Source organism: Ambystoma mexicanum, chromosome 12 (assembly GCF_040938575.1).
Source record: "Ambystoma mexicanum isolate Mex_15411 chromosome 12, UKY_AmexF1_1, whole genome shotgun sequence".
Taxonomy (NCBI): Eukaryota; Metazoa; Chordata; class Amphibia; order Caudata; family Ambystomatidae; genus Ambystoma; species Ambystoma mexicanum.
Window position 1 is genome coordinate 1,011,264,713 of NC_090936.1, and position 16,383 is coordinate 1,011,281,095.

At 44.9% G+C, this 16,383-nt stretch overlaps 1 protein-coding gene across 3 annotated transcripts in view; it reads right to left on the reverse strand.

Annotated features, from left to right (window-relative positions):
- The window catches only part of TNPO3 (transportin 3), a 1,153,743-nt gene that overhangs the window by 533,060 nt on the left and 604,300 nt on the right, over positions 1 to 16,383 (reverse strand). The gene's annotated exons all lie outside the window — the stretch shown is intronic.

Consider the following 16,383-nt stretch of genomic DNA (forward strand, 5'->3'; position numbering starts at 1 on the left):
GCGGCGGAGAGGTCCAAAGATGCCACATAGACCGCCCCGAAGTAGAGGTAAGAGGATTGTAATAAGTGGGCAAGAACCGTAGCATTAAGTGTGGTTCCCATTGACTTACGAAATCCCACCTGGTATTTGGATAACAGTTGTTTGCTATCAACCCAGATCACTAGTTCTCTTAACAATAGAGTAGCAAAAACCTTTGCTGTCACATCGATCAAGGATATCAGACGAAAGTTTACTGGGTTATCAATAGAACCTTTTTTGTGGATGGGGACAATTATAGCTGAAAGCCATGATTTCGGGATGACCTTAGTTTCAAACATCGATACAAATGAGGCTTAATCACTTTTTGCCACAAATGGGGATCGTTTTGTAATACACAAGAAGGAATCCTATCTGGGCCAGCCGCCCTAGAGAATGATAGTTTTTGAATTGCCCATATAACATCACTCAAAGACCAGGGACATTTACTAGCCACTCTTTGGGTGAGGTCAGCGATGTTAAAAGATTAGAACTCTGTAGGTAACCTGTATCTCTCCAGTATATACTCAGACCAGGTCTTGGCAGAAATTGCAGAGTGAAAAATCGGTTGGGTCACTTTCCCCTGGGATCATAAGATTCCCCAGATATCCTTGACTTTGCGTTTACAAATAAGACGAATAAGCTTTTTATTCTCTACTAGATGGTGGGAACATTTGATCTCTTTGTCTGCAACGCAACTGTATATGTTTTTTTATTATAACAAATTTCCTATGGTCTGCAGTAGAAGTTTTAACCCTTCTAATCTCACAGTTGCATGTTTGATTTCCGCAATTTGAACACTAAATATGTAAACACCTGATTTTACATAATTCTTTTGTGCAGAGGCTAAGGATGACAAATGGCCTTTTATCACATCTGTGTTTAATTTAATAATTTTGTTTCACACCAAAGCAGACAGTTTCATTTCGCCAGATGTCACGATTTACCAGATATGCAAATTGCCAACATAGCTTCGGGTTCCATCTGACTTTGTTGGTTTATCCATTTCAATTAGAGATAGAGGACTAATATTTGTGCGACACTCCAGCGATATTTTCAACATTAAGTTCAGCATCATGTGATCACTACAAGGCATGTACCTTACATCAATAGGTTTAGCTATTTTGAGAAGGTGCTTCGAAACGACGAAATAGTCAATCTTTGAGCATAATTTGTCCCTAAACCACGCGAATTGTTTCTGGTCTGAAGCATGATACATTGTATGCATATTCCAATTATGTAAAAATTTCGACCAGAAATACCCTTGTTCCATTTCACGGGTTGTATACATATTTCTTACATTGCGTAAATTGGGAGGAGTGAAATCACAAAGAACAGAATTAAAGTCACCTCCTAAAATAACCTCATAATCAACATTCCTCACCGATAACCTCTGTAAATTGGCATCAAATTCATTCATAGTGCTTGAGCATATGCCAGCTTTCGGCTTACAACAGATGTTGATCAATATAAAACTTTGATCGTGCCAACTGTAATTTCAATGAGAAGTAGGGCATCAGAGGAATATATCGAGTTCGCATTCATTTGACAAGCATTATAACAAGCATTAAGCCGCCAGAAGAACACCCCAATTCTCCCCTCGTTGCAGGTTGATTAAAAGCAGTGAATCCATCTATATTGATGGGATTGACCGCCATTGTCTCCTATATCATTACACTGGAATCGGGTGATTATTTTTTACGCATTTTTGGAAGTTGGTAAAGCCGCAACAATTCCAGCTCAATATCGAATAGGAGAGTTATGATTGACTTTGCGATAAATGAGAAGAGCCAGCTTCTTTCAATAACATGTCCAATCCCGCCAAACCCTTAATCGCATTAACTACTGAGGTAAGCTGTGCGAGTACGTTTTGCGTAATCATTGTGTCAACACTCAAGTTCACTTCTGTATTGTTGGGACGTGACATCTGCGGTTTCTGAAATTCAATAAATTCGTTCACCTCATTCATGTCTCCAAAACCATGCAATTCATAACCCAACATCTCAAAGTTTTCACTTTGTTCCCATAACATTTTAGCAATTAAAGTAGATTGAACCTTACATACCATTCTATGATTATTAGAGATGGATAGTTTGATCCAATCAATATCATGAGAAATCAAATTCCTTAGAGTAGGTATTTTTTGAAACATGCATAGGAGATGTGACCTATTGATTCTATCTTTTTGTGAGTCACTGCGCCAACCAATAACCAATTGCATTTCCTTCATATTCTCATCCCTGCACTGTGGTTTAGTAGCATATAATTGGTTCTCGTTCGTATCACCAGAGGTATTCAGTTTACCCCCAGAGCCAGATTGCTGTGAGTTATGTCCCTGCCCATCTGAACTTTGATTTTTTACTGAAACAGAAGAATACTCATTTGTATTCCCTTTGTTCGTATTGTCAGGCAGTGCAATGGGTACAGTGTCCTGAATACCTGAGATGCCAATGGCTGGAGTCTTAGAATTAAAATGTACTGTTGTTGTGTTAGCACTTTAGGACTGCTTTTGGTTGAGGACCTTTAAGTGTGACTGTTTTATCACATTCACCATTACAACCATCTCTCTTAAACGTTGTTTTGTTTTTAGTAACCTGATAAAACCCGGCTAAATTAATTTGTTTCATATTGTTTGAGTGTGCCTTTTTAGACAAAGGATTACAACTCTTTTTTTAAATACTTGTGGATCTTCCACCACCTTTTGAATAATATCTGGGCTGTTCTCATGTTGTGGGTTAGTTCTGCCCGTCTTAATTTGTTCTGGTGGAGATTCCACTTCAAGATGCCTACAAGATTCCGCATCTAATTGACTAAATTCAAGATCATTTGTCTGAGGCATCTGTGTATCACTAGCTTTACTTTTTTTTTCTTTTTTTGAGGATATGTTCTTTATTTTCCCTTCAATATTATTAGGTGATATACTGGTAGTCTTTTTTTCATTTGTTCTTCACTTTTTTTGCAAAAAATGTCCAGCTCTGATCTGAAGCAGCCTCATTTGCATTAGGTGCGGTTGTCTCCTCTTCCTTCTTTGTAATATCTTGTTGATCAATAATTTCAACAAGATCTGAAGGACTATCCGGAGTAAGGGACACTGTCACACAACCTAGATCTTTATTATCAATATTTTGGGCAGGATTTGCTGCCTTCATTTCATTTATCATCACATTTTCTAGAAATTTCAATCTCTCATGGTGTGATTTAGCTAACTTGATGAGCTCGATCTTTTCAATCTCGTCTTGGGAGGGGTTATATGTATCAGTAGGTCTTGTCATTTGTTCGCTCTTCTCACAAGAGCACTCTGGTTTAATGAAGGGTATCATGGTCTGTGTTGCTTGAGATATCATGATACCAGAATAATTCTTAGCAGTTGCATGGGGAGCAATATCAGTAGGCCTTTTTACGTGAAGCGAGGCCTGGAGGGATCTCATACCTTCATATGCAAACATGAACCCTTCCATTTTGTTAAGCTTACCTACAATATCAGCCAAAGAGCCTTTCATTTCTTTTATTGCATAATGTGTGCATTCGTGACCCTTATACAGGAGATTCAAAATACGTGTTGTAACAGGAAAAGTGTGACAGTTTTGTTCTTGAAGATCCAGCATGGTTTCATCCATCAAGTTTTGAGAAATATTAACTCTCCTTGGTGACTTAGAGGGATTTTCTGTGTTGTCAGTATTAGAATTAATTAGAGGGTCAAATTCTTCATATACATTGTGGTCCCATACTTTTGGAACCTCCAAACATGGAGGGGGATGAACAACATCTGCCACAATAATTTTTCCTATTCCTGTCTTCACATCCTGAGCTGTATTACAGCGTTTCTCCCCTTCTTTATGAGTGTGTAATTGTACAAAATCTGTCTTCTTGGTGTGGAGACGGGAGTAGACGGTCCCGTCGATAGGCATACCCGCCTGTCTAATACTGCCATAATCACTGGTGCCAACATCGAGACGTCTGCAATCTCACCATAACCTACTTTTTAAACTGTTAACGACGTCTCATGCAGATCATTACCATTATTCATCTCATTTTCCACACTCTGGTTAGTATCATTTAGTTCACTAAGGAACAATATATTTACCTCATTTTTCGAAGAAGTAGGGGAAGGGTGTAATGAATGACATACATCTTGTTCCTTAATATGTGTAACAGAGGCGTTGTATGGTCATTTCGATAGCAATGGTATTATAGACGGTATAGTAAATGAGAGCTCTCTTGTCATATGTTCTGTGTTGGCATCTGAGAGCAGAGAGCTAATCACAAGGACTCCCACCACTATAACGTGCAGCAAAAATCTGAAGATGGATGCCAGAGGAGGAGGCTTAGGTAGAGGGCAGTCATTGGCTGGGGCAGTATGACCCAGAGACCAGTGATTGGTTGTAGGAGAAAGACAGCTCAGAAGTGAAACAAACTGATTTTTTCTTTACCGAGGATTCCCAGGCTGACGGGCAATATTCATGAGCATGAGAATCCATGCCAGACCCCATGCTGGAGAATTAAGACATACCCAATTAAACGGCAGAGTAAAGCACTGGCAACATGTTGAGCATGACAAACACGGAAATAAATGTCCAGAGAGCAAAACTGTATTGCTTACAAAAAAAATGTATCAAAATGTATTTACCAAGATACTAAAAATATACAAAATAGTAAATTAATGACATTACTTTAAATAACATCATTGTATCACATAACACGACAACATGGGTAATCATAACACATGGCTAAAATTAGTCCATCATCAAAACCATTCATAGTGCAGCATTCAAACCATACATCATTCATAGTGACATTCAACCAAACAATAGCTACAAATAACACAATTGATTAACAATTGGGAGTGAGTTACACATTCCCCACATACCGTCTAGTTATTTTAATATTAAAAAATTGATTAACATACAACAATAGAAACAGTAAAAACAATCTATCACAAGGGTGGATCGGAGGAGAAAGGTGTTGTATAGATCACATCCCTGGACCATGAACTCAACCGGTTTCGACGTAGAATGTATATTGCACAACGTCTTCATCAGGAGATATAAGGCGAAAGACTGCAAGAGAAGAGCATTACTGCATGAATATGCAGCAGTGCCCCATCTCATGGGCTGAACCCATCAATTGAAATTGTATTAAATAACCACCATGTGCCACCTGTTACAGACCAGTGAAGTAAAAAAAGAAATTATGTGCTGATGAAGACGTTGTGCAATATACATTCTACATCGAAACCGGTTGAGTTCATTGTCCAGGGATGTGATCTATACAACACCTTTCTCCTCAGATCCACCCTTGTGATAGATTGTTTTTACTGTTTCTATTGTTGTATGTTAATCAATTTTTTTTTTTGTTGAAAATTCTTTAGTCATTTTCAAAAACAGGAAAGAAAACAGAACCCAACTCCTCCCCTCCCCCCCACGGGCAGCAGTACCAAGTTCTCGAGCCGTTGCTCCCCAGGTTGGTCGAGAAATGTCATAATGCAGGAACTACCCAAAACATGACCCCCTATCGCCCCCCGGCCCCCCCCCCTGAGTTCGTGCTCAGCCCCGCACACCCGGGAACTGCGCGCTAGGGTTCACTGCGGTTCCAACAGCCGTAGGCGCTGAGGACACCACCCAATCCGAAAGTCATCCTTAAGGAACTCCATAATTTCTCCCCAGTCCTCTGCAAAAGAGAGCACCTTGCCATTCATTGCATATGACGCCCACTCAAGGGCTACAATCTCCCAGAGCTTCCATAGCAAGTCCCTTAAGAGGGGAACCTCCGTACTCCTCCATCGTTGCGCTATTACTGTCATAGCTGCAATTACGATTATCACTCTGGCCTTCTCCCGAAATCTTGGTTCCTCCGAAGCAGCGCCCCCTCCAAGCCCCAGGAGAATGTCCTCTGGGGTCTGCTACTCCCTTTGTGAAACTCCTGCTCTTGGGCCTCCCCTACTTCCTTCCAGAAGGGCTTGATTGCCGGGCAGTCCCACCAGATATGTTGTGCCGTGCCCTCCAGCCCACAGCCCCTCCAGCACGTCCCCGACGCGCTAGCGTAGATCTCCCGCAGGCGTGCTGGGGTATAATGCCACCCAAAGAGAATCTTGTACCATGTTTCTTGCAGCTGTGAAGCTTTTGCTAGTTTTGGGATTTTTCTCCATAGGCGCGCCCACTCTCCTCGCTTGATGTCCCTCCTTACGATCTGCTCCCACCTCCGCATAAATCGCCATTGACCCCGGACGGTGGCTTCGTCTAGAATTTTTAAAAGGTCAGATATCAGCCCTCTAGATCCATCATTAGACAAGAGGAATCTCTCAAAGCAAGTCTTATCTCTTGTTACCGCCTGCCTGTTCACCGGGTTCAGTGCCGCAGCTGCGCGCATCTGAGCCTTCCTCCCTCTTTTATCCAAAACTCCTCCTCGCACTCTTTGAATGTGAGAATTCTTCCCCCGCTAAATAGACTACTCAGCCACTTACACCCTCCCTCCTGCCAATGCGCAAACGCTCCCACCTCCAACCCTGGAGTGAAGTCCCGTTACAAAACAAGGGCGTGAAGGGGGACGGGAAGGATGTGATCCCCTTCGTTCTTATCAATTTGTCCCAATTGTCTGCGATTAATTTCATTATTGAGCTCTCGGAGAGATGCTTAGGTCTGAGTTGCCGTGGGAGCCATAGCACCTCCGCCTGACTACGGTGCGCCACCGCTCTATCCATCATTACCCACTGTTTGTCCTGTGCTGCCCCCCCCTCCCGAAGCAAATCTCCAATTAGACGCGGCTGGGCCGCTTCAGAATACTGTTGGAAGTTCGGTAGTGCAAGTCCCCCTGCCCGTGTAGGAGCTATCAGCAGCTGCCTGCTAACTCGCGCCTTCCTCCCCGCCCAGAGAAACTTGCTAGTTAAGGCGTCAAGCGCCTTAAAAAAGCTGATCGGTACCCCTTGTGGGATTGCCTGGAAGAGGTACAGAAGGCGTGGCAAAGCACCCTTTTTAACCGCTGCTATTCTGCCCAGCCACGACACCCAGAGGTCCCCCACCTGCGGTAGTCCCTCTTGATGTCTCCCAAAAGCGACGGATAGTTAGCTTGATCCCAGCCAGTTAGGGTAGGTGTAATTTTCACACCTAAGTATTTAATGCTGCCCGGTCTCCACAGGAAAGGGGTGTACGCCCTGAGCGACTCCTGGTCCCCTGCGTTCAGGGTCAGGTTCAGTTCTGATTTGCTTGCGTTGATCTTCAAACCAGAGGCTTCCCCAAATTCCTCCAACAAAGCCCTGCTGGGGTGGATAGACTCCCAGGACATTTTTTTCCGTGTTTGTGGTTCACAATAATACTCTGGTCCAGGGTATAGAGTTTTCCTGCTCCTTTCTGCTTTTGTAACATTTTGAGCATGGGCAGTATCCAGGGAGTAATGCTTAACAAATGTGTGTGTAGAAGACCACGTTGCAGCGTCACAGATATTCTTTACCAGGACCTTGGAGGGCTGTTGAAGTAGCAGTAGCAATGTCCCTGGTGGAATGAGCCAGCAGACCCCCAGGAGTGTCCTTACCAGCCAACCGGTAGCATTCTGAAATAGTGAGGATAATCCACCTAGACAAGGTCTGCTTAGAAACAGCCTGTCCTAAACGATGTCCAGCATACCCCACGAAGAGCTGGTCGTCCACTCCGAGTATAGCCATCCTGGAGAGCTAAAAGCTCAAGGCTCTTCTAGGATCTAACCTCTGCAGCCTTTCCTCTTCCTTACTAGGACGAGGAGGATAGAAAGCTTGAGTACCACCTTGTGACTGACAAAATTGATACACATAAAATAAACATTTGAGTGTGCGACAAAATATCAAATGATTTAATGATCGTATTATACAAGAATTAGGACGAAAGTGGTAAACACAGTAGTAGGACCAAGTCGTCCAGTAACTTGAGCTCACAATAACAATAGCACCTAGATACAGAACACACGGGGACTGTTGGAGACGGAACATGCTCGTTGGTAGCAGGTAAGCGTGCTAAGAGGGCTCCGACATGGGGGTCTTGTTTATACAGTCCGTCTACACGTGGGGAAAACGTGGTGCTACATTTTGGACAGAGACATAACAATGCTTAAAGCTTGATACGGATATTGGCAGTTCAAAATACTGAGTAATTATGAGAGACGAAGGACACGTCCCTTTTCTGTAATTTAATAATTTTCAACGGAAGGGACGGCTCAACATGTTACCCGAGGGTTGGCTCAACATGTTACCCGAAGCGAGTTTAAATATCGTGGGGAAGATAAACTCACTAATGAGCCATATGATGTTTAATTTTCAGGGATTTAACCCATGACCATTGAACTAAAGCATTCAATTTATGAACTTTGAAACAGACAGATTAGGTAAGAAACAGTGAGCGATATATTTAACAAAACAATCTCAATCATCGGGAAGCTATTCAATACTAATCAATCATAATTGTTTCTTAACATTGTCGTTTTGTTTTTTTATTATTTTTTTCTGTTCCTCCATTTCTGAAAAATATTTTTTTCTCTCAACCCGAACGATCCTACCCTTTCCCCTCCCTCAAATGGCCATTCATTACTGTTAAAAAATTTTGATTGGGTGCATTTTTTGTATATTTTGGAATGGATTAATACCATGCTTGCTATATATTTTCTGATTAGCCCCGATTTGAAAAAGACATAGATTGTCGAAACACGTGTAATCACATAGGGCATTTTTTATAAGAATCAATGTAGAAATAAAAGCTCAATAACTTGACTTGGAGTACAAGAAGCATTGATTGATCCTACCTTTCAATGTTGCGACAAGGGCGCATGATATTAGTATGAGTAACACAACTCCTTTATATATTTTTAAATATAGACAGTGCTGCCAAATTACCTTTAATGGTGCCCACTTGAAGACCCTTGTGGGCCAAAGAAAGCAAGAAGGAGAGTACCTGCGGAATCGAGCACTGAAAAGGATCCACATTCTGTCCTCTGCACCAGTCGCAAAACTTACGCCAACAGCAACAATACAGGGACTTTGTTGCCAGCCGCCTAGTCGAAAGCAACACCTCCATCACGTCATCCGGGAGGTACCAATCCCTGTGGCTCAACCTCTCAGAAAACATGCGTGAAGGTTCAGAATCTTGACCTCTGGATGGAGAACCAGACCTTCCTCTCGCGAGAGAATATCCTCTTGTTGGGGAAGACACACTGGAGGACGGAAGGGCAGGCCTAGAAGGTCTGGGTACCACGCTCTCCTGGCCAAATCCGGCGCAATGAGGATTATGCAAGTCACAAAACCTTCTCAACCTCCTGAGAGATGATTGGATCTGAGGAAACGCGCACAGTGTTATGCAGAATCCGGTGCAGTTCCCTTAGGGAGCACTACAGAAGATTAGTACTACAGGCGAGAGCAATAAATCCCCTTTGGTACCAGTCCGTACCACAAAGATTTAGTTGGTAGCTTTGGCTGAGCAGTCAGACTTATCTCAAGAGGGAGATGAGCAGTATTCAGGGTTTACACAATAAGCCTACAGTACTATGGTACAAGGAAACACTGACCAAAGCTTTGTATTAAAAAGTAGTTATATGTTTATTTTATACACTTCTAATAAAACACATGCATCACAGTCATCAAGCAAGTTAAATTAAGTCAAAGGGAAAATATACACACCCCCAAGTTAAATTGTAAACTAAGTGAACCAGATTGTAAACTGAGCAAAACAGCACAGTGAAAACCACACACAAGGAATTATCTAGCAATTTCTCACAAGGGAGGGAAAACGCATGTTATTCAGAAATACCTTCTTACACACCCTAGCAACACTTCCCATACGTTTGTGAACCAGTTTAAGCAAGACAGTGCATCAGTATAGGCAATACTTAAATGAAAACTGAGCAAAATGGCATTTCACAGGGTGTAGAAAGGGAAAGGGTAGTTATAAGTAGGTGCACCAACTCAGTTCTAGTGGAGAATCAATCTAAAGAAGGCAGTTATAACAAATGTAGCCAGTCAGTAGGCCTGTGCCAGAGTCAGTGGTACAGGGCAAGGGCCCAGGAGCAAAATGTTCTTGTAGCTGCAGTCAAGTCTTTGGTTAACGATTTTGAAAAGGTGGATGCAGGGGGCGAAAGACAATGTTAAGAGAGAGGGGCGGCCAACCCAACAGGTAGGTAAAAGAGTTAAAACACCTTTAGTGCTACCACGAAGAAAGGGCGGCCTGGCAGAACAATGTACCTTTAAATGAAGAAGTGGCTCCTGCAGTGGCGGTTGTTCCTGGTAGTTCCTGCAGTTTGGGGGATCCAGCAGAGGAAGAGGCTCTCATTGAGGAAGGTTCGAGTTACTGCACTACCCAGGGATGAAATCCGCCGCGGTGCTGCCCGACGAATAAAAAGGTATGCTCCTTTCAATCGCAGTCCGTGTGGACTGGTGCCTGGCTATCCGGCCTCAGAGTACAAGGTACGGGAGATTCAACCAAGGCAGGTCCGGGAACGCGATTGGCAAACTGGTTGGCCCCACCAGCTCAAGGGAAGAAGGCTCTTGCAGATAAAGATGATCTCTCGTCGTGTGGAGAAAAGTGGTGAGATGAAGCAGGGCTTCACCGGTGGTTCAGTCGTTGCAGAGGTCTTTGGCTTCTCTCCTCTTCGGCTTCTTAGTTCCAGTAGCAACGTCTTGCTCTTCCAGTCTCCAGGACCCTGCTTTTATGCAAAAAGATCCCCATTCATACAGCCTAGCTGTCACTCACACAGTGGAGTGGTCATCTTGGCGGGAGACCCTCCAGCATATCAGGATGGAGTGTGACATGGGTTGCTGAGGCAACCCTGTCCAGGGGTCCTACTCCCCCTCCCACACAATGGACTCACCCCAGACTCAGTGGCGCCGAAAGGAGGGCTTCTCGGTAGAAGCCTGCCAAAAGGACGAACGAAGGATCCCCGACCTGGGTTAAGAGTTTAGAGAAAGACACGAGAAAGAAGTTACATTAAAGTTCTGGCAAATAAAACCTACCGGAGTCAAGTTAATATTAAAATGCACCGGTGGTATGTTAGAGGCTGTCAGAAAAAGTGGTAGCCTCGAACAATGGGAAAATCCCATAGGGAAATATTCGCGGTCGAATATTTACGGTAGTAACCACTGCCACCAGCCAGAAACTTTGAGAGTGACTGTACGGTACCCTCTCGAAAATGAACATAAGGGAAAAACTATTAACCCTTTCCAATACCTCCATAGTAGGATGGGTTGTACTGGTTTAGTTCATAGGATTTGACTAGTAAAGTCAACTGGGACTTTACATGCCCTGGGAGACAGTAGTCAGTCCCAGGGTATGGAGTCTATGTTTGGGGGTCGCTACGACACCCCTGTGTCACTGCACTGAGGGTGCTGTGTAACACATGTGAATAAAGATGGTTCCTATGGGGTTGAGAAAATCCCATAGACATTAAACAAAAAATAGCCTAGAACACACATAGCAAAAATGCCTAAGAGTGGGAAAAAGAGTCTCACTCTTAGCAGGAAAAAGAAACAAACCCTTCAAATCCAGCAAAGCTGCTGGGGGACTCTATAGGTAAGGGAAATTAGCCATAGAATGAGAATTCTCCCTAACACACTGTAGCAGGAAGAGCCACACCACGACAAACGTGTCTCCTAGAGCTCCTCTCGGAGGAAATTCCCTCGAGCAGTACCTTTCGCAATTCCGGTTGGCACCAGTCGCGAACAGGTCCACCCTGTGGGGTTCCCCAAAGGGCGAAGATCTCCTGAAGGACTTCCGGAGCTAGTTCACACTCATCGGAGACCACGTTCTGCCTGCTCAGAGCATCAGCTGCCATGTTCTCCTCGCCCGCTAGATGAACCACCGACAGGGACATTCCCTCTCATACTGCCCAGAGCCGCATTGCCTCCCTGCATATAGGCAGTGACCCCCACATCCCTTCTCTTCTTGAGGTAATGCATTGCCACTGTGCTGTCCATCATTATCAGGATATTCTTCCCTGCACAGACGGCAGGAAAGCCTTCAGCGCCAGTCTGATGGCTCGCAGCTCCAAAAGATTGATGTGAAGTATGGACACGGATGGAGACCAACGACCGCTGATGGACAGATCGTCGGCATTAGCTCCCCAGCCTGTCAGGGAAGCACCCGTCACCACCTTAACATCCGGCCATGGCTGCCAAAAAGGCTCATATGTATAAAACAGGACAAACAACAACGCCCCCCTCTTATTCAGAGAACCCTACTCCACGGTCAGGGGTAGACCTAAATGCATTGGATACACAAAGGAGAAAGATGTAGTTTCATTACAACAATGTCTCATTGGCCAAAAAATAGAGGTTCTGCTTTTTGCAGAAATCTGTTTGAGGTCTCTGATGCTATTTACAAGCTTGACGTGCACTCTAAGTCCTTGATATTTTCAAGCACTAGGCAACCAATGTGAAGAAGAAAGTTGCAGAAGACTTTATAATCATTTAAAGGTAAATAGTATTTGGAGAATTATAAATCAGTGTATGGTAACTGGCCTATCCTAACTTTGTAGAATGATTGCTAGTTTGTTTTATGTGGGAGCAATTTGCTCATGGCCATTAATATAGGTATTTCTATTTGTTTTTAGGTGTTTAGATACTCCCTTCCATGTGAAGTTTTGGTTAGCCCTTGAATCATTGATGTTGAAGGAATCCACGTCTCCAACAAAATCTCCCCTGATGAGTGTTCCGTCATTGAAGACTTAGTGAACAGAAACATGTTGGGATTTCATTCTCAGAAACAATTGATGAAAAAAATGTGTATTATATGTATGGTCTGAGTTTATATGTTGTAATGTGTTTTATGTGATGTATTTATGATTGACAGTTGATTTCCTTCAATTGGAGGTTGGTCAAAGGTTGGATATGGGGGTGTACTACTTTTTAGAAAAAGATGTCTAAAAAATTGTTTTACAAAAAGAATGTTTAAGAGAAAAATATTTTGAATAAATGAAATTATATTTTGATACTATAAGTAGGTTGTGCAGGATACCCATTTTTTCAGGTGGATCAGTATTTTATGAATTTACCTCTTTTTTGGCCAATGAGATATTGATGTTGTAATGAAACTACACCTTTCTCCTTTGTGTATCCAATGCCAAAAAGGCTCTCCTTTCATGAGATTCTTCTCGTCGACCCACCACAGAAGTGCCTGCGAGACCGAGAGCAGAACATGAAGGAGATCCGACATCCTGCCCAAGAACTGGGACCACAGTCCGTAGAGCCCACTGAAGGGATCTCATTCTCAAGCGGTCCTCCAGCACCAGAAAAATGCAGGATGCCATGAGGCCGAGCAACCTTAAGAACTCGAAGGCCGGAAGACTCTGGGCTTGCTGAAATTTCATGACCATCTGAAGAATGTGAAGAGCTCTCGCCTTGGGTGGCAAGCACAACCGCAAGGACGTGTCCAAAACTGCCCCCCCGTGTACTGGAGCCGTTGGGAAGGTGTCATATGAGACTTCTTGAAGTAGAGGGCGAAGCCCAGCTTGTGAAGGGAGTGGCAGGTGACACGTAGATGATCCGAGACTTGCTTGGGAGAACGCGCCCTTATCAGCCAATCGTCCAGGTAGAGGTAGATGTGAATCCCACCTCTGGAGATGCGCTGCCACCACCACCATGAGCTTGGTGAAAACCCTTGGGGCATAGGTGAGCTCCGGATGGCAGGACCCAAAACTGATAGTGGGATCCGCCGACTGCGAAACTGGAGTTATTTCCTGTGCTTGAGATAGCTCAGCACATGAAAATAAGCATCCTGCAGGTCCAATGACACCAACCAATCTTGAAGTTGAAGGGCCTGAAGGATCTGAGAAAGAGTGACCATCTTGAACTTGTCCTTCCTCTGTCCTTTTTGGGTATCAAAAAATAAGGGCGAATACCAACCCTTGTTCCACTCCGCCACAGACACTGGTTCTACAGCGCCTTTCTCCAGCAGGGTTAAAATCTCCTGGACAAGGAGCCGATCGGGAACCTTCAAAGAGTGTTTCCCCGCTGGATTGTTGTGAGGTCGTGTGAGAAAAGGGAGGCAGTAAACGTGGGCTATTGTATCCAGAGCCCACGCATCTGAAGTAATGGCTTGCCATTCTTCAAGATGCTGCGACAGCCTGCCCCCCACTGGACAACAATGAGATCTGGACTCAGCTGTTTGGCAGTGGCAGTGCCTGACGACAAAGAGGCAGCTGCCTGAGCGGCTTTGGCACCTCTACCTCGTCCACCACGAGTGCATTGGCCCCTTTTACTGGCCATCCCTTTCGCCTTTCAAATAGCGAAAGGAACCACCCCTCCATTGCTGTCCCCTAGGACGAAAAGGCACAGGTTGTCGACAGCTGCACCCAAAGATTTAGCAGCTGCCTTGGAGGTCTGCAACTTCTCAAGGCTCTCTTCAGCCATGATGCCAAAAAGATGCGACCGCTCAAAGGGCATGTTGAGAAGACGGGCCTGCACATCGGGTGCAAAACCCGATGTCTGCAACCACGCAAATCTGCACATCACAGTGCTCGTAGCCATGGACCTGGCAACACTATCCGCAGTGTCCAACCCGGACTGAAGGGATTCACGCATGGCATCCTTGCCATCCTGCACAATAGCTAGAAAGCCATCCCTTTCTTCCCCTTCGGGAATATGCTCAGCTGCAAACAGAATACAATTCCACCAAGGCACAGGTGGAGTTGGCTGATTTCAGCGCCATACTCCGCAGAACATATCTTGCGCGCCCTTCCATCCATGCGTTTATCGTCCCCATCAGGAGATGGTAGGGTACGCTGCCTGCTTCGAGGTGGCCGTAGCTGCCTGGACCACCAAACTCTCGGGAGTAGGGTGTGTGGACAGATAGCCGGGGGTTGGTACTGGATGGGCGGTATTTTCTTAACTTGTTAACTGCCGGAATAGACTCCGGGGCATTCCAAGTAGCAGCCACCCTCTTTTGCACAGCCACATGAAATGGCAACACCGGGTCAGTGGACGGACCCTGATCCAAGTTGTCGGTGAGGTCATCTGGCTCATAAGCAACCAGAGGCCTGGACAGCCCAGGTACTCTACAACCTTCAACATCAGCCTCCAATAGGAAGATTCGGCATTATCACCAGGCTCAGGCTTCCCAAACTCCATCACAGGAGACATGTCTAGGCCACTGGCATCATGTAAGGATTGACGCAGCTCTTCAATCAGACTTTCCTCGGAAATGGATATTCAGGAGCCCCAGGTGTCCCATAAGGAAGACCAAAGGGCACATCCTCCTCATCTGTGCCTCTTCCTCTTCAAAATTATTCTGGAGAGACAACCTGGACCTGGCAGGTCTATGGTGATCTCCTGATGCCTTGTCCGAACATGACCTCGAAGGGTTCACAGCGACTACCTGGTCCCCAGGGCGCACAAGCATCTGACCAAGACCGTTCCTTGCCAGCTTCAAGTGAAGGCGCGGACGGAACTGTGCTGTGAGACTGAAATATTTTCAACATTTGCTCCTGAAAAGACTCCCATTCCTCGAGGGTGGGGCATGACATTTTCCTTGAAAAGTCATCTTCCGAAGAGGACGGGGAAGGTGAACGGTGACAATGCTTCTAAGACTGTCTCGACGAAGAGGAAGAGTGGCGCGAACCACTCTGGGACCTAGACCTCTTCAGACAAGGAGACTCCCTCAACTTGTCGGTCGACATACCAGCAGATTTGGATTTACAGTGCTTGGAAACACGGTCTACCTGCAATTTCCCTTTACGCTCCCGCAAAGCCTTGGCAGTCAACGACTGACACTTCGAGCAGTCTGTGGCGTCGTCCTCGCCCAGGCACCACAAGCAGATACGGTGTGGGTCTGTGATGGACATCTTGAACCCACAGTCCCAACACTTCTTAAAGCCAGACCGCGGTGTTGTCGGGTGGAAGAAGACGACATAATCGCACAATACGAAGTAGTAGACGTGAGGCGCGCCGAGTTCTCGAAGCAAACACGTTTGCGGAAAAAACAGAACTGAGGCTACGGGCACCACCAAGCATGCTACTTATAACAAGGACGCCCTCTGCCGAAAGAAAAAAAAAATCTGAAGCAGCACAGCTGTGGACATTACATGTCATAGATGAGGAATACGTTGGAGGACACAATCCATTCGAAACTACTGCTTCCCTTTGGCTAGTGGGAACAAACGGTCATAAGACGAAATTTGATTTGAGCCATCTCCCGAAGTCCTGTGAGTTTCCAGAGCTGCAGAACCCAAAAATCAGGAACTGTGCCGTCCATTTTGAGTGCATAGACATGGAAAGGCTGAATCCATCCAAATATTGGCTAAGCCCTCCAAGACACTCCAGAGACCCTGTCCAACTCGCCCAGATCACCTCATCAGAATGCGGGACCGCAGGAAGCGAAGTAGATTGACCCAGCGTCCTTTATTGGTACTGCAGAAAAGGCGACAAAA